Raw genomic sequence first — 25,657 nt, forward strand, 5'->3', positions numbered from 1 at the left:
ACTCCTGGTACCTTTTCTTATTTTATATGATATTGTATATTGGGATAGAGTACTACAATTTGGCGTACATGTATCTTTACATAAATCGATGAAAACTGTAGGCTGCACAATGTTGAGTGGTTAGCCTCACAGCTAGGAGACCCGAGTTCAATTCCACCCTCGGCCATCTCTGTGTGGAGTTTGCATGTTCTCCCCGTGCATGCCTGGTTTTCTCTGGGTACTCCGCTTTCCTCCCATATTTTACTCTTGCTATCCTGTTCTTTTCATGACTTTTACGCCAGATGTAATGGGATACACACCTTCCAAAAAGTTCCAACTTTTGTCTGGTCAGACCACAGAGTATTTTCCCAAAGGTCTTGGGGATCATCAATAAGTTTTCTGGCCAAAATGGAGACCAGCCTTAATGATCTTTTTGTTCAGCAGTGGTTTTGGTCTTGGAACTCTGCCATGCAGGCCGTTTTTGCCCAGTGTCTTTCTTATGGTGGAGTCATAAACACTGACCTTAACTGAGGCAAGTAAGGCCTGCACTTCTTGGGATGTTGTTGTGGGGTCTTTTGTGACCTCTCGGACGAGTCGTGGCTGCACTCTTGGGGTCATTTTGGTTGGCCGGCCACTCCTGGGAAGGTTCACCACTGTTCCATGTTTTGGCCATTTGTGGATAATGGCTCTCACTGTGGTTGGCTGGAGTCCCAAAGCTTTAGAAATGGCTTTATAACCTTTTCCACACTGATAGATTTTGTGTTCACTTGTGTTGTCACAGCTGCAATCGGCCACAACTGTTAGGTTTCCGTTTTTCTTGTTGTTTGGTAAATGAAGCAGCACACTTGGCTAACGAAGGCTAAAGAGCAGCAGTTGAAAGTGAAATCTCAGCTCGGGTTTGAAATGAAAGCGATGTTGTGCATTCAAAGTGTCAAGTGTGTGCAACAGAGAGACGTGTGAGGAGTATGCATGTTGAAACGGCTGCTGAGTGCTGTAAAAGTCAATAGCAACACCATCGGGAGGTCAGAATTCTTGTTAGTGTGCCTCGCGTTGGCGCAGTGCGTCCGCTATTGGGGACCAAAAAGCAGCTAACCTCATTTATATGGCATGTTTCATCACGCACTGTGCTTCGTAGAGGAGCAAGCATGCTGTTCAATTATGCACACACTCCTGAAACCATCTATTTTTAGATCATTTATTCAGAAGAATGAACGCTCACGACAGACGTGAGGCTTAAACATTGTTGCAAGTGAAGTCGGTGTTGAACATACTACAGAGCATCAACTCGTATGCAAATATATATTTCTATTTTACTTCAATTAGACATTTTTGTGTTTGAAAATGTAGTTGATTTTAAATGTGTTTATAATAATAGGCTGTATTCAACCACAAAACAGAATGATTGATTCATTGGTATATTTTTGAAAATCTGTGATGTATTTTTTCCACCCTCGGCCATCTCTGTGTGGAGTTTGCATGTTCTCCCCGTGCATGCGTGGCTTTTCTCCGGGTACTCCGGTTTCCTCCCACATTCCAAAAACATGCTAGGTTAATTGTCCATAGGTATGAATGTGGGTGGGAATGGTTGTTTGACTATATGTGCCCTGTGATTGGCTGGCTCACCTGAAGAATGGTTGTTTGTTTATATGTGCCCTGTGATTGGCTGGCCACCAGTCCAGGGTGTACCCGTCTCTCGCCCGAAGACAGGTTTGGGGTGGCTCTGAACGTTCGGTGTTCAAGAATTGTTTTCTAACACACTGTGACGTCACAGGTTTCCTTTATATGGACGTTCCTGGCTACTGTAGGCTTGTCATTTTATCAGTGTCATTTATCAGTGTCCTGTTTCAATTTAGTGTAAGTTGTCTGCATGTGTAGCATTATAGAGTGTGCATACAGGAAGTGTCTTACCTACATGCATGCAAATTAGCAAGTTGCTACCTGAGTTTTTTTTAAACATGGGTAGTCCCGCATAAAATGTTTAATGACAACATTTCCACTACCGATGTTGTGCCAAGATTATCCGCACCCAGCAAACGCAGACCAGCGTTACCTACATTCATACAGTCAGGGGTCTCCAACCAGCACCCCATGAGCTACCAGTAGCTCCTAACCACTTTTCAAGTAGCTCTCCAAAGGCTTTATTCATTTATTATCAACTCCTATACCCACAAAATTAGAAAAATCTTGGGAATGGGACCAATCACAGCGTAGTGGCCGTGCATGGAGGCCGGCCGTGGGTGGAATAAATGAAAACAGACCATTTTGGAAATCCAAAGAAATCCAGCTGGAATAGGTGCAGGTTCTGGAAGATCTAGAAAGCTTTCTGTGTAGGTTATCGTGTGTAGCTGCTCTATAGGAGTCCGCAACTCAATACAAAGGGCTGGGAAATTAGCATATAGATTCCCTTATATATAATATATCATATAACACAGTCCCCTTTAAAGGGGAACAGCCCATCATTCAAAATCCATATGTGCGACATGAATTTCTTTCCCTTTTCTGTGCATTCTAACGCCAGAAAAAGAGCTAATGAGCTAGCGAACAATGCATGTCATTTGGACTACGAAGTCCTCTAAAAATCCTTATTTTTCATTTATTTATGTATTTCTACACTGAGAATTGCATGGACAGTTATAAAATATGAATGTGCCAGTAGTTCCAACCACTGATACGCTGCGTAAAAGTCTTGAAGGATTACGTTTAGATGACATTCCATACGGTAAAACTTTATGGGTGCGTGCCCCCGTAGCGCCAACATATTATGCAGTATACAGGACAGTAACAATATCAGCAAAATGAAATCTATCAGACAGCTGCCCACAAACGACGTGAGGGTCAGTGACGGAGATAAAGTCTTCCCTGCAGTCTGTTGGATTTAGAGCAGCGATATTATCCATCCGGATGTCTGTGCTACTCATCCAACCGTCCTCCCAGGCCAGATGTCCTCTTTCCACGGAAGCGCCCCCCACGGCCCAGCTCGCCTGGCATCCACGTTCACTCACACGATTCGACGGGTGTCGGTAAGCAAAGCGGTTTCCATAGCAAATCGTATGCTTTGGCCATAGATCTTGGTGCACCAAGTGCAGGGTCAGTCAGGACTGCAAAAACAGCTACCTCAGTCATACTGTTTGATGTTGAATCACATGATGGCAGTAACAAAGCTCCATTGTATCCTTTGGAAGTCCACAAAGACACAACAGGACTCCCTCATTTTCATCCTGATCACCACCGCTCATCGAAACAGTCCATCATAGTAACCTCGACAGGATGCGCCACTCTGATGCTGATCTTTTCCCGTCGCTACATCATGTTCGTATCAGAAGCGAGACCAAAACCTCGGCAGGACCCCGCCAATGAGGGAGATCCAATTACTGGCAGGCTCCGTGCGGCGGGTCGGCCACATTAGCCACGCTCACAAACAGTGATCAAGACACACAAAGGACAGTTCATTAGGCATGCTAGCTGCTGCTGTAGCGAGGCACAGCTGAGACCACAGGGTGTCTGGACACAAAGGAAATACTCGTGCGTATTCTAAAAATATGATTCATAAGAAAATAGCAAATAGCAAGAAGAAACAAACAAGAATAAAGTCAAAATATTAAGAGAAAGTAATCAAACCAGAAAAAGTTGTCATTGTACGAAAAGAGGAAAACATTTTAGTAGCATGAAGGCACACAGAATATTGTGCTGCATGGCGATATAGACATGGAACCTACCAAATAAAAGAAAAAAAGGGTTTGCTTCTACCTTTTTGCTTTCTTTGTAATCAGCAGTAATATATAGTTTCAGGAAAATATCAGTTCCTACAAACTACAAAAGGTAGAAAAGTCTCAAGCATAACTATCACTTTGACACAAATATTTGTTGCTTTCATGACAGCTCAAATATTTAAACAAATGTATTTACAAATATAACACCATAAACGATTTACAATCGTTTACAATCATTTTTAGATCTTTAACGTGCTCAACTCTTGAAATGTTAATGCATTAGCGTAGAGTTGCATAATCCCCTCTTTTTGCCTCTCGTTTAAAAACACATAAAAGATGTATAAACACGTAACCAGCCCAGGACAAGGACAGTAGTGCAGTAAATGGACAAACAAACAAAATAAAGTTGTACTTTTTGGAAGATTCGCTTGGGTAAAAAATTATAATACAGTAAACCTCGGATATATCGGATTCAATTGTTCCCACTGGTTTTGTCCGATATAAGCGAAATCCGTTATATGCGTATACCGGAAAATGTCCGTTTTACGCATATATGGGATTTATATCCGGTATATGCGTAAATCGGATTGTATCCGTTATAAAAAGGCACTTCCTTGACTATGTTTCCAATGTACCTGGACGCGCAGGCAACGCTGCAAACGCTGCAAATGACGTCGTATAGCGGCCTGTCACGATTCGGCGAATCGGAGCGCCACGATGCGGCCATCCGATATATGCGAGGGAAATTTAATGGAAATGCATTGGAACGGGACTGGAGATTTTGTCCGAAATAGGTGAAATCCGTTATAAAAAATCCAATATATGCAATGAATTTTTATTGGAAATGCATTACACTACAAACTGGTTCTTTTTTATCTGTCCGTTGTGAGCGAATTTCCGATATATCCGAGTCCGATATATCCGAGGTTTACTGTATGATAATAAAGTCAAAATATTATGGGAATAATGTCATAAAAACGGGAAAATCCACAAGCAGAAAGTTGATATAGTTGTAAAATTAAAAAGCAAAAATGTAACACTTTCAATATATATATGAAGAATATTAGGAATATTATGAGGAAGATATTTTCATGCCATTACAGCAGCATAAAGTTCAAATATTAAAGAGAAAATACATGAAAATGTTTGACAGTAACAAGCAAACAAAGCAAAATAAAGGTTGCGGAAAAAGTCCAAATTTTATGGAAATGTAGTTATAATTATATATTATCACAGGGAAAAACATCTTATCTAAACTTTGCAATTTTACTACAATAAAGTTGTAATATTATAAAGACAAAATTGTCATTTTATTAGTATAGAGTTTAAAATAAAAAGTCCAAACATTATGGGAATGAAGCCACATAATTACATGCAGAAAATGCAGAAAAAATAATTTAAGAAGAAAGTTGAAATATTTGGAAAAGAAATAAAAAAAAAAACATGCTTTTTTTCCACCTGTGTCACAAAGCTGAGATGCGGCACACCTCTGTAAGTCGCTGTTATGCTAGCAGAGTCTCGGTTTGCATGTTTTTCAGTGAAAGTCGAAAACTGAGGGCAAGATTTCTCCTCAGTTTGAGAACAATATGGTACATGTTATGAAAACTCTGTGAGATCAGCTAGTGAGTTCTTAATGTATTTATATCACATTAGCATCATGCTAATACATGGAAAAGGAAACGTAGTCAGCTCCGTCGGCCGTATATGATATCATCAGTGGTTGACGCTGTAGTGCATGGCTAATTAATTATCTAGTTAACTGGTTACGCCACAAGTCTCGCTGTGTTAAATGACGTAAAATCCAAGGAGCCGAGGCGTTACAGTGTCCAACACCGGGAAACGCTTGTCGCTTCTGGAAGTGACAGCGGTGACGACCAATCACACACCAATCCAAAAAAACCATCAGCCAGTCTATGAGCTTGTGGGCGGTCTAGAGGAAAAACAATGTTCTGGTTGAGTGGTCGTTTTCCGCTCGGTCCTAGTGCTTGACAAGTTTCCTTTTATCGTTTTTGGAGGGTAAACTACAGGGAACTGAACTGAACTGTCCACTGTTCGCAAGACCGTGCCCCGCCCCTTCCCCCGCGTCCTTGTAGCTCTGATCGCCTATCGTGATGCAGCTTTAAAAGTAATCTTTAACAGTCGTATGTTATCCTTAGTCGTGTGTGCTGACTGATGTGTCCTCCCCTCAGGCTGCGAGGAGGATGAGGAGGAGTAGGGGATGAAGCAGATTAAAAAACGGCCACCAGAGGCGACTTTGAAGCCTCGTTGAAGATGTTAGTGAGACTTTGAGGACAGCGGCTGTGGTGGACCGAGGCTCCCCTAGAGGGCGCTGGATCGTTGTCCTCGGCGAACACACGCGTGCTCGCCGGAGAGGCGGAGCCAGCGCGTGCACGACACCCGCGTGCCTCCGCGTGTCCCTCTGACTGTCGCCTCTGCAAAGCTAGCAAAGCAAAGCGCGGCTAATAGGCGGAAAGCAGCGACGTGCGGCCGAAGCGCCCTCTTGGACGGACAACAGCGCTCGTTGGCAGGTCCGTAACACAGCGGCCGGAAGGGGGAGGGCGGGCACGCGCAGCCATCCGCCCCAGCTACACTTGGATTTGCACGATACCCCCGCAGGACCCCCCCCCCCCCATCTCCAGGACCGAGCGGAGCAGGCCACGTAACGAGCGGTAAGTGACGACGTCGCCGCTTTGACAGATGAGTCGAGCGGCGTCCTTCCTCCCCGTCCTCTGCTGGAATGGGGCTTTTCTCTCAAGCATGTGCACGCGCAGGTCGATCAGGCTCACTTGGTCTAATGAAGACCCAGGGATGATGATGATGATGATGATGATGACGATGATGATGTTCCACTTTGATCGCACGCGGATGCTTACACTCACTTGATCCGTCTTGATCCGCCATGGCTGCATTAGCGGCTCATCCGGCCAGATGTTTGCTGTCTCATGCAGCATGTGTACGAAGTGGCACACACGGGCATCATGTTTATGTGCTTCACTGTGATGTTGACGATCGGCAGACACGCCCACCAGCTGTCAATCATTAGCTTACCTTTGCAACCTACTCCCACCGAGTTGATGATTAGCCGCCCACAAATCCAACTTTGTGACATTTCCGATGCTCTCCTGATGGTTTCTTCATGTTTGTGTGATGGGAACGATGCTTGCTGAGGAACCCCACGTGACCTGCTGTGCATCCTCCTGCTCAGGCCTCCTTCAGGGGCCCAGCGTGACCTTCCCCGCTCTTTCCCAGCAGCCAGCACCCCAGCAGGGCCTCCCGGTTTTTTATTGCGACCCTCTTTCTTCTTCTTGGCTTTCTTTCCCTTTCCTTACACCCCACCTCCTTCTCCTCCTCCTGCAGCTCCTCGCCTTCACCCATCCCCTGCAGGTCCCCTCACTGGGGCAGCTGAGTGCTCTCTTATATAACCTCGACGTCCTGCTCCGGTCGGCTGTGTAATGATGTCAGAGGTGGCGAGAGAGGGCCGAGGGCATGATGGGAAGTGTTGTGGTTTCTCCTCCACCTGCTGGAGGTGGTCTGCCGCCTTCTGTATTCGGAACGCCAAGGCAGGAAGCGGTGACCTCAGACGATGAAAAAGTGCAGCTCCCCGAAAAAGGTTGCACACTTTCCGTGAAAACCCATTTCAGCTCCTTCAGCGGGCTCGTGGTGTGGTTGACGTAGCTGGTGTGAGATTGTTTTCCAGTGCCAAAGCGCCGTATCTCTCTCACACGTTGAACTGTGGCAGACCATCCCGGGCTCCATAAGCCGTGGAGGACATTTTGGACTGTCGCGCTTGGCTCCTTGATTCCTTGGCGGAGGTCAGCATTCTTGTTTTGCCTGATTGTTGGCGTTAGCTTGAGGGACTAAAAAAAACAAAATGTCATGACAACATCTTATTGATGCATGAGGCAGGACTGCAGGACTGATTGGATGCATGAAGCGGACTCGCTTGTTTACCACCAGTGCGACCTGACATGACTGCCGCGAGGGAGCAAGGCCTGCAGCGCTTTCCTGCATGTGTGTGTGTGTTTGTGCCCCTGCCTAATTAGATTATAGCACCCATATGCTGCTGACTTGTGGGCGGCGTCATAGGATCTTTTCAGCATGGGTGGGGGGGGGGGTGAGGCCAACCGTTAAATGTCATCTGATCATCACGGGTGTGCGCGCTGCAAGCGGGCGAATAGACCGGCGGGGTGTTTAGATGAGTATACTGGATATACAGTGGATCCGTGTGTATTCACACTTCACCATTCACAGCATTCCGCATTTCCGGGCGATATGTCCATGAAATTCCTTTTTTTTTGCGCACAGCTCAGCCTACCCCTATAAACCTTTCTGTTAATTGATGTTTACGATTTCGGATCATCATTCATTCATTCATTTTCTACCGCTTATCCTTACGAGGGTCGCGGGAGGTGCTGGAGCCTATCCTAGCTGTCTTGGTGGCGAGAGGCGGTGTACACTCTGGACTGGTGGCCAGCCAATCCCAGGGCACATATAGACAAACAACCATTCACACTCACATTCATACCTATGGACAATTTGGAGTGGCCATTTAACCTAGCATGTTTTTGGAATGTGGGAGGAAACCGGAGTACTCAGAGAAAAGCCACGCATGCACGAGGACAACATGCAAACTCCACACAGAGATGGCAGAGGATGGAATTGAACTCGGGTCTCCTAGCTGTGAGGTCTGCGCGCTAACCAATTGTCCGCCGTGCAGCCTTTCGGCTCACCATTTGCAATAAAAGTGACTGTTTATACAGTGAGGGTCATAAGTATTTACACCCCCTGCGATTTTGCAAGTTCTCCCACTTAGAAAATGGGAAGAGATCTGAAATTTTCATCATAGATGCATTTCCACTCTTAGAGACATAATCTAAAAAAAAATCCCAAATTCACATTGTATGATTTTTTAATGATTTATTTGTAAAGTCCTATGGTTCATAAGTATTTGCACCCTTGAGAATCAGCAATACTCTCAAGAATAAAGTCCACCCTAAAAAAGTCCACCTTTACCCCACGAGTAACCCTTCCACCTACCCCCCCCCCCCCCCCCCCCCCTTGAGCTCATTAATGTGACCTGTGCACCCCCCAGTCAGTCATAATCCAACTGCTACCATAGGCAAGACAAGAGAGCTTTCCAAAGACACCAGAGACAAAATAGGAGATCTCCACAAAGCTGGAAAAGGCTATGGAACAATTGGAAAGCAGCTTGGTGAGAAAAAATCAACAGTTGCTGCAATTGTTAGAAAATGGAAAAGGCTCAACATGACTGCTAATGTACCTCGGACTGGGGCTCCATGTAGGATCTCTGCCCGTGGGCATCACTCATGATTAGAAAAGTGATGAATCAGCCCAGAATGACATGGCAGGAGCTGGTCAATGACCTGAAGAGAGCTGGAACCACAGTTTCAAAGTCTACTGTTGTAATGGTTTAAAACCATGCATTGGTTCAAACTCCACTCGTCGTGTGTGGAGGAAAAAGAAGGTTAAGTTGCGTCCCAACACCATCCCTACTGTTATGTATGGTTTTGGAAACATCATGCGTTGGGGGTGCTTTTCAGCAAAGGGGACAGGACGACTGTACTGTATTAAAAAGAGGATGAATAGGGCCTTTTATCGTCAAATTTTGGAGAACAACCTCCTTCCCTCAACCAGAGCATTGAAGATGAGTGGTGGCTGGATCTTCCAACATGACAATGATCCCAAGCACACAGCCAAGATGACCAAGGAGTGGCTGCGTAAGAAGCACATCAAGGGTCTGGAGTGGCCTAGCCAGTCTCCACACCAAAATCCAATAGAACATTTTTGGAGGGAGCTGAAACATCGTGTTGCTCAGCGACAGCCTCAAAACCTGACAGATCTAGAGTGGATTTGTGCAGAGGAGTGGGCCAACATCCCTGTTGCTGTATGTGCAAAGCTGGTGAGGAACGTTTGACCTCTGTAATTGCAAACAACGGCTTCTGCACTAAATATTAGCACTGATTATCTCAAGGGTGCAAATACTTATGAACCATAGGAATGTACTAATAAATCATAAAAAAAATCATACAATGGGATTTTTTTATTTTTTATTTTCGATTATGTCTCTAAGAGTAGAAATACATCTGTGATGAAAATTTCAGATCTCTCCCTATTTTCTAAGTCGGAGAACTTGCAAAATGGCAGGGGGTGTAAATACTTATGACCCTCACTGTATATGTACTTCTATATTTCTAAAGCCGGTGAGGGTCGGTAGACTGCTACCATGGTTACGCATGCTAAACTATCAACGACGTGGAGAAAAGAAGCTGTTAACTTCTATGCGGCTTCTGCCGGTGGAGAAGGATGAGGTCAACCCTGGACGGGTGGGGTGTGGGGGGTGTGGGGTCGCTGATAAGCAGGCCGCCATGGCGACATGGAGTGAGAGGTTAGGTTGTCATGCCGGGCCGGAAGATACTTTCTCTCTTGATCTTGAAGCAGCAGGCGCATGTGCCGCCTTCACAGCTGACGGCCCTCAGCCCCCGCCCCCTCCACCACGCCGTGTGAGCAGCAGGTGCGATGGTGCCGGCCCGGCAAAACGGAGCTCTGCTCGACGCGAGCTTCTCCAGCGGCTCCCACGACGCGCCTGTCATAAACACTTGGCATTGTGGCAAAGAAAGGAATTCTCTTCATGGCGGAGATTCAAGCGGTAACAATTTCAAGTCTGCATGCCCCCCACCTCACTCCCCCCAAACGCCTAAAATAATCACATGTGGATGAATGTGTGGATGTGGCTAATGCCCAGTGCTCATTTCATGTAGAAATGCAACTGAGCCATGTAGCTATGGTGCATTCAAAGACCTCCAAACAAAGTGAGGCACTTCAATGCATAGTTGTTCGTTATCACTAACGAATGATCATGTAAAATGTCGTACCTTGTGCTTCTGTAGCCAAACCTATTTTTTCGTCTTAGCACACAGCTATGATGCATTCAAGTACCTCCCAACATAGTGTGAAATCACACTTGGTGACAAAAATGCATAGGCATTCACCGTAAATGAACGATAATGTAAGACGACCGACATTTGTCAAAGAGCTTCTGTAGCAAAGCACGCAACTATGGTGCGTTCAAGGGTTGCCAAACAGAGTAGGCATTTCGACGCTTGGTGAAAAAAAATACATAGATACAGAGTACAAATTAATGATAATGTGAGACGATCTGATGATCTCAGAGCTCATTCTTTTTTGCGTCTCAGCATGTAACCATGGTGCGTTCAAGGACCGCCAAACAAAGTGAGGCACTTCAATGCATAGTTGTTCGTGATCACTAATGAATGATCATGTAAAATGTCGAAGCTTGTGCTGCTGTGGCCAAACTTATTTTTTCACCTTAGCACACAACTATGATGCATTCAAGTACCGCCGAACATAGTGTGAGATCACACTTGGTGACAAAAATGCATAGGCACTCACTGTAAATGAATGATAATGTAAGACGACCGACATTTGTCTTCTGTAGCACAGCACGCAACTATGGTGCGTTCAAGGGCTGTCAAACAGGGTAGGCATTTAAACGCTTGATGAAAAAAATACATAGATACAGAGTCCAAATTAATGATAATGTGAGGCGATCTGATGATCCCAGAGCTCATTCTTTTTTGCGTCTCAGCATATAACTATGGTGTGTTCAAGGACCGCCAAACAAAGCACAACATCTCAATGATTGGTGAAAAACTCGGCACAAATGAATGATAACGCAAGACGACCAATGTCTGTCCAAGCTCGTGCTAATTTTTGCGTCTCTGCACACAACTATGCTACGTGAAGAAGTTAATTGATATTTGTCCAAAAATCTGCAAATGTATTTGGTCGCATGAATATGCTGGGAGCCACTGTAAATAAATAACTATTAAAAGGGGCAAAACGGCTACAAAGGCGGCACCTTGAACACCTCTGTTGCCGGTCTGCTGGCTTCATTCGGCTCTTCAGTAGCCGTTTGCTATCAATCCCTCAGCTGGCGGACGCAAAGCCAATCAGAAGCTAATGATAATTGATTCAGTGATAACTGAATAACTCAGTGCTAATTGATTAAAAAGCAAAAGGTGTGTCTTTGGACGGCATGGAGACAAATAAGCGCGGTAATAATGGAAAGTGCTTTTCCCAAACATCAGCACTTTTCCTCGCTTCACGCTGCATTGTTTTCATTATTGGCTCGGTTGAAAGGGGAATTTGTTCAGCTTTAGGTGTGAAACAAGCAAATAATCCAAATAAATAAGACCGAGCTTGCTGGAAGGGGAAAAAACGGCGATAATTAAATCCTGATATTGTGCACAGAGCCGCCGCACAGCAACAACAGCAACAGCAGCAGCAGCAATTCTTGAGCTAATTAAGCCTTTAAGAGCCTAAAGTTGCTTTTTGGAGGAATGTGGGCCATTTGGACAATAATTAACACACAATAAGTCACGTACAGCAGGCAGCGTCTCTGTCCCGCCAGCCAGGCGGCGCCTTTCATATCCACCTGCTAGCGTCGGAGGCGAGCGATGAGATGATGTGGGAGTGATTTTGCCGATATGGCAGCCGTTGTCACGTAACACAGCCAATCTTAATTAAACACGCACACGGCCATCATGTGCCGTGTGGGTGCCTGCGTTGACTCCATCTAATGTTTCCCCCGGCACAGATGAAAGGTGATATGTGTGGAGTGTTACAATGCTAGCGCTGGACTCGCTTTAGCCGCCGCTGGTGTTTTGCTGCCACGCCATGCGGGACACACAACAGTGGACGCTTCAATCTACTGAACTGGGGGAAGGAGGGTCCTTTATGACATCATCATTAGGTCATGTGGAAAGCTGTCAGAGACCAAAAAGTGAGCAAAAAACAAACAAACATCAGTGAACTTTCTTTGGTTATCGTGGTTATTGTATCCCTGTTATATGGAGTAGTGTTTGGCGGCCGGACTGGAGCAGGAGGGGATAGAAAAGAAGGGAAAAAAAAGAGTATGTGATTATGTGTCAATTTGTAGGGTTAGGACAGGGGTCAGCAAAGTGGGGGAAATGCACGTCTTTGTAATGTGTTTTAAAAAAAATCCAACTTGTGTGTGTGAGACCATGAATGCATCCTGACTGAGTTCTGACTGATTGAATGAGCATGAAGATGAGCAGACAGGATGCTATCCAGTTCTCTTTCACACAGGTAAACATGTAGGAAAATCATCAAGTCATACTTTACACATACATTTATGTAAGTTTATCTCCAATACTAGCAAGAGTACTCCAACTCGTCTTTTCTTATCTGAACTACTTTGATACCCCCAAATTCACCCCAATGTTGTTTTAAACGAATGTTTTGGCTATTTTTCTTTGGTGGGCAAGGGGGTAAAAACGTTGCCGACCCCTGAGTTAGGATTAAGGTTTGGGGTTGAGGTTAGGGGTAGAGTTAAGGTTAGGGTTGAGGAGTAGTGTTGGGGTTTGGGATTATGATCAGGAGTGAGAGGCGAGGGTTGACTAAATTGTCAACACTGATCCATCTTCTTATTGTCTCATATGTTTACGAGTGAGGGCGAACAGGTAGCGCCAAATGTGTTTGTGGCGGTCCAAATGTATTGGCAGGCCTCTACACGCATAGTAGATATAATGATCCACATCATATCGCACGTTAATCTTGCAAAAAAGCACTGTCTGATAGATAGCGAGTGAAAGGCTGCATTGTTCAGATGTTTGGCTCGTGCCGTGCTCGACAAAAGAAACAACATCAGAGGCACAAGCAGAAGATTTGGCCATGCTGTCGCTCGCGTCGCCGACCTTTGTCCGCTTTGGATGGCGTCCATCTGTGCCAGTGGCGGCCCGTCACATCTGCAGCAGCCCGGTGGGGCGGATCCCGGCTGAGGCGCTGTGAATGTGATTTAGCACAAATAGAGATGCGACACGGCTCATTTAGTGCAAAGTGACTTAATGTGTTCTCACACAGAGTACATCGTTTACGCTGCATTGCCTGCACCCACATGCAGTACACCGTATATAAATATGTACACATGCATGAGCAGGCTTTATCTGACATGGGAGGATTACTTGACCACGGATGACCCCTGCTCTTTTGCTTTAACCACGCCCACCCATTGCCACGGTCTCCTCTATGCTGTTCTGACTGACCTTTTTGTTAGCTTATCTGACGCGTTTTGCTTTATGAAGGCACTGCATGTGATGTTATGAAAAGCTGCCAGCAACCGCATTGTCTGGAAATATTCTATGTCATTATGTATAATTACACTGCAGTTATTGCTGTGGGCCTCCGTGAGAGTTCAAAATAAAGCCTTTTGTGTTATTAGCGGCTGGTTGTCACTGTGGATGCCAATTAGAAACTACCACGCTAATTAGCGAAAATAACTGATTGCCTTCTTTTAGCCAGTCCAGCTGTGACCGAGGTCGACATTCGATCAATAAACGTGCGATTGTGGTGATAACGAGCACAATCTGGTGGATTTTCCCACAATAATGTTTGAACAATCCCCCTTAGGGTTAGGGTGTTTAGGGTTAGGGTCAAATTGGTCAGTTTGTTGGGCCACAAATGCGTCGGGATTGGGTCAGAAACAGGGTTGGGGTAGGACGGCTTGGTATTCTCCTCTAGGGTTGGGGGGTTTTGGGGTTAGGGAAGCCGACGGGGACGGAAGCCGTGAGGCACATACAACTACTAATAAAACAGCATGGACGTTCGTAGCAAGCAGTTTAATTGGTATGTTTGGAAACACTACGGATTCGCAACGAACGGCGGAAAGCTTGACAAAACATCCATCATTTGCAAAGAATGCCGCGTTAAGAAGACCCCCCTTAAAAAGGGGACGCCACAACACCGACAAGTCGACCGCCGCCTCCCCGTCTACTTCCCAGTCGGAAACCGGGAAAGAACCAAGCAAATCAGATCAGTGGATCTTCCGCTGCTTTCCAAATTGTCCAGGAGCTATTTGTCCGTCCCTGCGGTGTACCCTGCCTCTTGCCCAAAGACAGCTGGGATAGGCTCCAGCACCCCCTTGACCGTCGTGACGATAAGTGGTAGAAAATGGATGAATGAATGTTTGGCTCCACCACTGAACCACTGCTATTGTGATTGCATAGCCGATGTGAAAGTGTGAGGAAAGTTGTTTTTGAAAAGTTGTTGCTGTTTTAAGATGGCAAAACGAATGATGAAGAAGTGGTGCATAGTAAAAAAGACAAACAGTACTTTAGTTGAATTTACTGCCAAGTTCATGAAAGGAATAAAGTCAAATCCTTTTTGTAGGACCATACTGAATTCCATTTTTCCCCTTTGCTTATTTGCATCATGTTGAATTGCATCATATCGCAAGAAATTGCACCATATCATATCGGATTGCATTGATTTGAACTAAATGATTATCGCATAGTATCGTATCGTGAAGAGGGTGAATCGCATAGTATTGCCAGAAAATTCCATGTATGGTTAAAGTATGGTATCCAGTGTACGGAGATGTGTATCGAATCGTCCTCAGTGCTGAGATTCACAGCCCCCGTGTGGGTGCAAGCAAACGTCTTCAAGACAACATCAACCCTAAAAGCGTGCAAACATTGTCAGTAACGTCAGTCTGCTTTTTACATAGCAGATGTTTCACATGGGATTCATTTAGGCAAACAAAGAAGAAAAAAATCTGGTGTTCTGGTCCTGGTAACCCCCTTCTGTTTAATGTCTGTTTTTTCCCCAAATACCGGAGGTGAATGAAGTGAAATTGTATAATTCAAGCGTGAGTCAACCGTGCCGGTGCTCGGGTTCGAAGCCCATGGTTGTCATAAACGACAACCATGTATCAACCTGACTCAGCAGTCAAACATTTGTGTGGCAGCAGATTGTGCGATCAGTGCCAGGCAGCATGTGAATAATTGATCGGCAGGCTCACCGGAGCGCTCCGCTGCCTCTCGTGCATAATGGTGAACGTGCAGAGTACATGTGAGAACATGCATACCCGCCCACGCTCACACCCATGAACCAACGTCTGGAGCAGAGCTTCTTCCTGCACCACTTCCAACTTGACAGCCGATACCAAACTCGTCGGAAACGTCGGAAAGCTGGGACAAACCGTGCGAATGCTGAGAGGCAAGCAGTCATACCAGTGACGGCATTGCAATTTAATTGCAGCGCTATTACTCAGGAATTCAATTGATGCAACACAAAGGGCTATTACTTCATCCAAAACGCTTCTGAAGTGTTTTGTGTAAGGAAAAGATGAAAGAACAGATGAGCAACGGCGACAAATTGAGCTGCACGGTTCTGGAAAAAAACTTTTTTGCTGCTCCGTATTGACTTTTTGCTACATTTGCCCCAGTAGCCTGCCACCAGTGTCATGGCTCAACATGAAATCTGGCAGAGATGTCTGTTGTGACAGGGTGAGCATAAAGTTAGCCTGTTCGAAAACACACAGGAAGCCGACTATTGTGGTTACAACCTGTGGTTTTGGGTTGTATTTTGATGAACCCCGACAGACTTGTAAGGTCTTGTAAGAGTTGTGAGATCATTCAAACCTGCAATAAAAGCCTGTTGTTTTGGCGATCCGGTCTGGTGCTTGTGTGTCTCACCCAACATTACAGTAACATTACTGACATCGACATTTCGTATTTTCTTAGTTAGGGTATAAATGTTATTTTTTATATTATTAGAGATCTCTAGACACAAAATAACAACCCTAAAGCCACCTTTCGACTCCTATTGCCCAATATAGTAAACCTAAAATGTAATGTTAGGATAGTTACCTTGTTGTTGCTCGATTTCGGTACAGTACTTCCTGTGGTGGCTATTGCCTGACATCTAGTGACCATTTATAATATTTGTAGTATAATATTTGACCATTTGTAATATTACATATCATCACGTCTTTCAGTGCCTTGTTCGATTGCCTTATATAATATTATTTCTGTTTCTGTATTTCTGTTCATGTTTAATTTTTGTTAGCTGAATAAGCATTGTGTTAGCATATCTTACACCTATTCAGCCTGTTCTCTATTCTTTTATTGATAGAGCTTGCCTTCCAAGAGGACGCAATGTCTGTTTTTGTCAAGTAGTTTGGAAAATAAATTACCCGCTAAAAATGCGACTTAAACTCCAATGTTTTTCCTACCTAATTATGCACTTTTGGCCTTGTGCGACTTATACTCCGGAGCGACTTATAGTCCAGAAAATACGGTAATTGTTTTGGTTTTTGTTCTTTTCTAGCCCCTCCTGCTCCAGTCCAGCCGCTCCAAATTAGCATAACAAGACAGCATCAAATAAAGTCAAATAATAATCTATTAAAAAAGGAAAGTGTGGCAAATCTGTTTAGCATTTGGGATGCAGTGCGCCGACTGTTTCTTTCAGAATTTGAGCCAAACTTCAGAACGCCCTCTTACATGTCCATGGTTGAAAAGGATGAACAATTTCATTGTTGGTGTTATGTGGCCATTTGGTTAGGAGTTAGGACGCCATCTAGTTGCAACCACAAGGTCCACAGACTGTCCCATTATAATGTGTTAAAATGAATGTATAGGAAACACTGACATCCTTCTTCTATTGCTGAGGGAAGCATCTCAGTGGTACAGGTTTGGATTGTGTATTGTGAATACTTTGTGTTGCCGTGGTAACTAGCTGCATCTTAACCCCAAGCTGTGGAGGATTGTCTCGACGCCACGGCTAGCAAACGTTGTCCTTCATCGGCTAGCGTGCTGCAGGTTGTGTGTGAGTGTGCCTCCATATGTCGCGAGAAAGCAGGAGAGTACAAAGTGGGTCAGACATCTGTTGTGTTTTGTGCGGCGAGTGTCAGGGCAATCAGGCCGCACGTCGTCGTCCCCCGCGCTTCTCTTTGTGCCTGCACCGGCACAAGCCAAAACGCCAGCCCAAGAGTTAGTATGCTCGGTGTGCCTGCAGAGGACAGGCCTGGCTTTGGACCAAGCCCAGCTGATCAATCTCCACGCTGGCTCGCTTACAGCGGCGCCATGAGCGTGTCCACATGCGAGAGCTAAGCTTTTCGACTATGCAAACAAGCAGATTGCTGCAAGAGTAACTCACGCCGGATTATTGCTTTACTGAAAGGATGTTTTCTCCATGCGCCGGGCCGGGTTCCAAGGTCTGGGCAGCAATGTCCAAATGCAATCCACCCTGCATGAAAGGTGTGCATTATTGAAGATGGCCGGTTTATTAGTAGAAAGAGTGAAGTAATATAAAAAATATATATTTATACCCTAACTAAGAAAATACGAAATGTAGGTGTCAGTAATGTTACTGTAATGTTGGGTGAGACACACGAGCACCAGACTGGATCGCCAGAACAACAGCCTTTTATTCCAGGTTTGAATGATCTCACAACTCTTAACCCCAACCTTAAACACGTGTTGGGAATTGAATGGGTTAAATGACACTTTGTGGACTAGTTTGAAGTCCTTCCACTGAAAAGGTTGATGAAACTGTGGAGGAGAAGCGGTAGTCGGCCACGTCGGGGTCCAGTTGGAGGAAACACACCGGAGCTGCTCTCAAGATGACCTTCGTTTCCTCCACTGCTCCCAACAGAATGTGTACTAAACACGCCCCCAAACCCAGCCTACTGGGTGACTGACCTGCGCTCGTCGTCGTCACCACTCATGACCAATCGGTTAACGACAAACTAAAGCTAAATTGCTCATTCCTACTGTCCTTCATGCCAGCAGGTTTTCACACTTGTGGTTTGTAGCCGATTCAAGTCAGGGATGATGTCGCCACCGCTGCTTTCGGACATCCGACACAGCGCATGCGTCCGAGTAGGGGACACAATCATGTCATCACACTCACAAGCCAGAGGGTCAGTCTTTCATTGGATAGACGTCTATTAACCTCCATTTCTGATGTTTTTCTAAGAAACCGGCGGGTCTGATTTCTCCAGATGCCATCAGACGTTTCTTCTCCTTGTTTGGACTCGCTCGAGCGGACCACAAGCTCGTCCGTCGTAACCCCGGATAGTCGTGTGTGTTTACGTGGCGAGGCCTCTGGCGCTCAATGCTTTCTTTGTGTTGTCTCTGTAGCCTCCACCTCCTTTTAAACCCCAACTGTTAAATGCAAGGGCCTCTGTCTCTCACAGACTTACGGCAACAGGCGTTCTCCAATGGCCTCAATCCCAGACCCACATTTCCCAATGGTCAATAAGTCCTGACCCACTTTTGTGGAAGTTATTGTTATTCTTTAGGACTTTTTACACTTTTAGTCGTAGTTTTTAAACTTTTTCTCAAGTTTACAGGCTTTTATTGCAGGTTTGAATGATCTCAAAACTCTTAACCCCAACCTTACTTCCTGTCCAAACACACACACACACATTTACAGCAACACACACAATTACTTATTTATGGTAATGGTAATGGTTTTATTTCATTTGAACAGTTGAGTGCGTCACATAATCAGTTCACAGTTCCACATGTCCAAAAGGAGTAGGAAGAAGCAAAGCTTATTAAATCCTACCCCTCCATCTGGTACTTTTACAATCCCTAACTGTTACATTTGTTCACTTAGTGCTTTCCTAATATAATTTAATTTGTTTTTTAATTTTTAAAATTATTTTATTTTTATTTTTATTTTTATTTTTATTTTTATTTTTATTTTTATTTTTATTTTGTCACGTACCAAAGTAGGATGTGATATGACCATACAATGACATAATGGGTACCATAGTGCGTGTCAATATAGTGATATATATAGCACATCATGACTGGTTCAAGACTCTTCATCCTTGTATTTAGCAAACATCAACTGCTTGTATTGTTTCTTGAATTGGCTCATCGTTGTGCATTGTTTGATTTCCTTACTCAATCCATTCCATAGTTTGATTCCACATACTGAAATGCTATGGCTAGCATAACGTAGTCCTAGCATAGAAGTGTTTCAAATGTAGTTCTTCCCTGAAATCATACTTCTCCTCTCTTGTAAAGAAGTATTGGATGACATTTTTAGGTAATTGGTTATTTTCATGCTTCACGGCGGTCGAGTGGTTAGTGCTGACCTCACAGCAAGGATACCCGAGTTCAATCCCACCCCCTGGCCATCTCTGTGTGGAGTTTGCATGTTCTCCCCGTGCATGCGTGGGTTTTCTCCAGGCACTCCGGTTTCCTCCCCCATTTCAAAAACATGCTAGGTTAATTGGCTACTCCATTTGGTATGAATGTGAGTGTGAATGGTTGTTTGTCTATATGTGCCCTGTGATTGGCTGGCAACCAGTCCAGGGTGTACCCCGCCTCTCGCCCGAAGACAGCTGGGATAGGCTCCAGCACCCCCGTGACCCTTGTGAGGATAAGCGGTAGAAAATGAATGAATGAATGGTTATTTTTAGCCTTATGCTTTATTTTAGCTGTTTGAAGATTAACTATATCATCAGTATTTGTGATTTTAGAAATATGGACTTAGCGTGTTCTCTGTATGTCTTATTTGTGTTTGTTATGGATGCAATATTGGGTCATCGGAGTGTTAAGGTGATTTGGTGTAATTTCATGTCTAGAGGGCTCTAAGAATGTCTAAAACTGTATTTAGAAGGTCACCAGGTTTTCAGAATATTCTATTGATAAATAAGGAATTCTCCTTTGCAGAATTCACTTATTACAGTCGAGGTCTGGAGCCAACTAACAGTGATAGCCGAGGGATTACCGTGTGACGAACACTCGGTTGGTTACTGTGAGAACCCTCATGATCTGCTTGATGACGACGTGTCATATCCACATGCTGGAACGTTCTCTTTTCAGAAAGACATCAGATTCCGGTTCCAGCAGTGCTCTGTTGTATTTCAGTCAAACAGACCATCACTGAAGCCAACCTGTTCATTGTCAAGTGATTGAATGTGACGTTTAAGAAAATGTGCCTTTATCTTCTTGCTTGCGCCCCATAGGTGTCAAAGTCTTTCTCAGATGGTTTTGTTATTGCTACCTGTTGACGGTCTATGGAGCTGGCTGAGATTTCAGTGATGGTCATGGTGGAACAGGTGCTTTGGTGTAATAAACCAGCGTGGTCTGTAACCCCCCCCCCCATTTCCCGTGGGCAGCCTTAGCCTCAGGTTAGACACTTCATTTGGCTAAAGGATTAGAACGCTAAGCCTTTTAGCGCTAAGCTGGTCACATGAAAATGTAGCATTGCTTAGCATAGACTAGAACAGCTCGCACTTCTTTCGGGGATTTTCCCCCTGTCGAACTCCGAGACTCCTCCCCTATCATCCCCCGGCTTGGCAGCGACGGCCGCGTGGATTTTCCCACAGCCCGGCGCTGCCGCCAGGATTTGGCTATCACTCTCCCCTCAGCGTCCGCCTTTTAAGCCCTCTTGGCTCGGCAGTCGCTCGTCTGGTCCACTGGACGTGTGCCGCGTGTCGGCCAAACAATCACAGGTCGTCTCTTGTGATTGCAGACGCTCCCTGAGACCTGGTGTCGGAGCGAGCGGCGGGATGAGACGGGACAACCTGGCAGCGAGCGTGGAGGAGCAGTGAGGTAAGAAACGGACTTAGTCAGCATCAGGATGACACACGGCAGTGAATAAGCGGACGGGGTACAACAGGGTTTCCTTTCTGGCCTGCACGTGCGAGACGCCCTGGAGCCTCATCAGAACCGTCATTTACTGCCGTCGTACATATGAAGTGTGCTTGTCCTATCATAACTTCTTAGCCAACACTCCAATGTTGAGCATCTGGAAAAGCTGGTATTTCCACTCGCACATGACACACCTGTATACATTGTTGACATAAAGTATGTATAGCTTGTCACGTAGCCTCAAGCCTGCCTTGCCACGGTTAGGGATGCAACCACATCACTTCTCATATCACCGTTATTATGACCCAGATGGTTGTTGTTATTTCAATGTTTCTAAAGGACTGATACACAAGCTGAGGTCCCACAAAGTTTGATTAAAAACACACACGCAGATTTTTAATTTGAAATGCTAATACTAGCCGTTGGGAGTTTTACTGCAGTTAATCATTAATACTGGTAATTGTTCCATCCCTGGCTGTGGGTGCTGGGTTGCCACAGCAGCCGGGGTTGGAACAGGCAGTCAGTTTGTAAGGCCCGTTTGGTCGAGTGGAGAAAAGATGCAGCTATCTCCGCTGGAGCATACCCAGCATGCCTTGCGGATGATACACAAGCTCTAAGGTGTATTGTTTGGCATGTATGTTTGTTACATGTTGTTGATTTGAATACCCGCATCGTCCGTGTGATGCCACTTGATGTGTTATGTTTGGTTGCACAGAGAGTGGTGGAGGAATTTGGTTGGAGAGCGAAAGTAGACATCTTTACGGGCGTCTCGATGGGCGATTGCTTGTTATTTTGCATTCACTGCAACAAAGAAGAAATGACATTTTCAGTCAAAGTAAATTAGTCAGTATACAGAAGGGGTGGCTCACTAATAAATAAGCAAAGCCTTCTTATCCAGCTAGATGCAGATTCTGGAAGATCTATCTTTCTGTGCGGGGTATCGTGTGTAGCTCAATACAAAGGGCCAAAAATTAGCATAATACGCCCCCTTTATGTCCCACCTCAACCATCCATCGATTGTTGACAAATGAATAGACATTAAAATGATCGCCAAAGCAATAACGAACCAAAACAATAAAAAAAAAGAAGACAAGCGCACCCTCTATAACCTCGTTGGACCGAGACAAGCCGTCTGTCATTTGAGTCATTTTTCACTGACCTGAAAAGACGTCAGCGTTTGGACGAACGGCATAGAAAAATATACGTAGCAAAAACGAAAAGACAGTCTGACTCACCGCCACCTGTCTGGACAGGAAGCCCAGTGCATCAATGTAGACCTACTATATGTTTGGCAGGGCGGCTCAAACCTCAATTCCCACGCAAGTGCCATTTTCCAGACGACTGTTGGCGTCCTCGCCGGAATCTTGTGCTAGGTCATTTAACTGTAAAGTGAAGATACTCGCTGTAATTTACCATTATTATTATTACTATCAATGCCTATCAATAAGTCGGAGACCGCAAAGTATCGCCGGGAGTTGATATTTCCCACCAGTCAGGAAACAAATGGCTAACGTCTCCTTGCCCGTGGCTCACACTGCAGCGCTTGCTTTACGCTTTTTGCTTGGGGAGTGGGCGGGTGCCCGATGAAGAGCTGCAGTTCGGCAGGCGGTGTGGCGCGCCCATTCACAGAAAGGAAGTGGGATTCGTGTCTTCCTCTGCAATGAAAGCTCTTCCTTTGTTGTTGCCAGCTCGCTCAACACCCCCCCTGTGGTGGTCCCGCATGTGTGATGTGTCAACACAGAGATGCAAAGATGATGGCGTTCCCTTGTAGAGGCTTTTCTCCAACAATGATTGATGGCAGACGCGCATCCAACAGCACCGCAGTCAGCTGACTGTGACAAACAAACTGTGTTGTTTCTTTGCTTGTTAGGGTGAGGAAAACCATCACATATGAGTGCCGATCCATTCATAAACCATTCATCTGCATGTGAACGGTCGCTGGATCTGGATCTTAATCTTAAAGGAAAACTGCTCCTTGATGAGCAGAAACTGCAGCCAGAGGAGGAGCGACAGATTGACCCGGAACTTAAAGGGACCATACCATAAATAAATTTGGCGCTTCCCGCTTGCCTTCGCTCACTCTATCACACATTTGAAGTAAAATCATGGTTTTGTGCTTGAATACGGCCTATTATCTCTCAAAGCAAATTGTACATATATATTGCCTAAAGCAGGGGTTCCCAAACTTTACCAACTCAGGGCCCACTTGAAAATCGAAAAAATGTCCGCGGCCCACCGTTGTCCTATAAACAGAGAGCACTTAATGACAACTTAATAATAACTTAATAATAATATAATATAATAATTTTATATGTTTATATATTTTTATATTTACAATTATTATTATTACATGATAATCATAATAATATATATAATTATATAATATTATATATTATATTTCTATATTTTATAATTATAATATATACTTATAAATAATAATAATTATATAATAACAATAATATATTATTTATATATTATTATAATAATAATAATATAAGATATAAAGAACAATATGGAAGAACTACAAAGCTTTCTGTGTGGGTTATCATGCGTAGCTGCTCTATAGGAGTCCACAACGTTTTGGTCCACAAAGGGACAAACAATTTGCATAATAGGTCCCCTTTAAGAGGTAAGTTTGAAAATTTGGAGGAAAAAAACAACAACCACAAAAACTCAGTAATCAGTAATCAGTAATTTTAAAAGAATACAGTGAAAATGTTCAGAGAAGAAATATTATAATCTAATGAGAAAAAAGTGGCAATTTTTTAAGAACAATGGTGTAAACATTAGGAGAAAAAAACTTCTTTTATTAAAAGTCGGGATATTGTGGGAAACAAAAACAACAAATAAAGTTTGAAAATGAGGTTGTGGAAAAGGTTGTAATGCTACAGAAATAAAGTAATAATTTTTTTTTAAAAACATGAATGGGCATAAAGTCATCATTATGAAAAGATTTACAATTAGAAAGTTGAAAGAGTTGCAAAATTAATACAAATTTTTTTTCCCCTTTTATGGACAAAAAGTCATTTCTAACAAGAAAAAGCGTAATGATATCAAGATTATGCTGAAAAATAATGTTGTTGTAGTCGCACAGAGGTGAAATACTAACGGAAAAAGGACTCAGAGAGAAATGTAAATATTGAAAGAAGCAACAGTAAGAATACAATAAAAAGACATCGGCGGGATCAGAGCATCAGAAGGAGGGCGTGTTGACAGAACGCAAACAGCGTTGTTGATGCTTTTCCCTATTTGAACAAACCCTTGGGTATGAATGAGCCTGCCCTCGGCGAGACGACCGCTGCCACACGCCAACGGACGCCGGGCCAGCGAGCACCCGAGGCGGCGTGTGTTACATGTTTTGTACCGCTGTGTCAGTTGAGCAGTCAAACAGGTGCCACGGGGAGGGGCCAACTCGTTTGACGTGTGATGTTGCAGTCCGCTGCTCCACTGTGCCTCAGGACGGGTTCAAAGGTTTGGAGGGCTGAGCTATAGGATGAGTCAGCTATCAGAGGGGACCGACTGATAAGGTGATGATAAGACATCACTATGTGTGCGTGTGTGTGTGTTGGTATATGCTGGTCGGAGAAAGTGGGTCACTCGGTTGCACACCCTTCAGGGAGAACATGCAAGAACATGCTGAGTAACACAGTTATTATTATGATGATGGTGATGGTGGGGGTTGGTGGGCTTTGTGCATGTACGACTAATGGATCCATCCCATTTTAGACATTTTAGACAAAACATACTAGCCAAGGCTGCACGTCGGTCGAGTGGTTAGCAAGCAGACCTCACAGCTAGGAGACCCGGGTTCAATCTCCATCTCTGTGTGGAGTTTGCATGTTCTCCTTGTGCATGCGTGGGTTTTCTCCGGGTACTCCGGTTTCCTCCCACATTCCAAAAACATGCTAGGTTAATTGGCGACTCCAAATTGTCCATAGGTATGAATGTGAGTGTGAATGGTTGTTTGTGCCCTGTGATTGGCTGGCCACCAGTCCAGGGTGTACACTGCCTCTCGCCCCAACACAGCTGGGATAGGCTCCAGCACCCCCGCGACCCTCTTGAGGAAAAAGCGGTAGAAAATGAATGAATGAATGAATGAATGGGCATGCCCCATTGACTATTCTGGTTGATTATAGCGGCGCATGTAGACAAGAGATTGGAATATTCCTTTCCATGGATACCATTGTTTTCGGAAAGGTCATTCGGAAAAATTCCATTCGGAAAGAGAAAAACTCCTCATGTAAACGTGGCTAATATACCTTTTCCTTTGAAGCTTTTAAAGGCAGAGGGAAGGAGGCTAAGACTTAGTTCAAGTTCAAGTTCCAGCTAAAATTCTATTTGTAGTTCTAGCTAAAAGGCATTCAATGATGCCATCTGTCTAATTTGCATCAAGGGCCATGACGCATGTGCATTGCATTGCATTGTTACGGGTGAAGAAAGGCAAACAAATATATTAGGAAGTACGAACCTCTTGGTAATTGTTGTTTTTTTAAAGGGGACCTATTATACTTT

General features: G+C 44.5%; 1 protein-coding gene across 3 annotated transcripts in view; it reads left to right on the plus strand.

Moving 5' to 3' along the window:
- Positions 1-5,660: 5,660 nt before the first annotated feature.
- LOC131124882 (thyroid hormone receptor alpha-B) overlaps positions 5,661-25,657 on the plus strand; it is a 104,907-nt gene continuing 84,910 nt past the window's right edge. The window contains exons 1-3 of one of the 3 annotated variants that reach the window (XM_058065825.1): positions 5,661-5,814; positions 5,879-6,358; positions 21,027-21,106. The gene's annotated coding sequence lies outside the window, so the exon portion shown is untranslated. Of the gene's footprint in view, positions 6,359-21,026; positions 21,107-25,657 lie in introns of all 3 variants that reach the window. The other 2 variants (XM_058065827.1, XM_058065826.1) reach the window with 2 other exon arrangements.

Source organism: Doryrhamphus excisus, chromosome 3, assembly GCF_030265055.1.
Source record: "Doryrhamphus excisus isolate RoL2022-K1 chromosome 3, RoL_Dexc_1.0, whole genome shotgun sequence".
NCBI classification, from domain to species: domain Eukaryota; kingdom Metazoa; phylum Chordata; class Actinopteri; order Syngnathiformes; family Syngnathidae; genus Doryrhamphus; species Doryrhamphus excisus.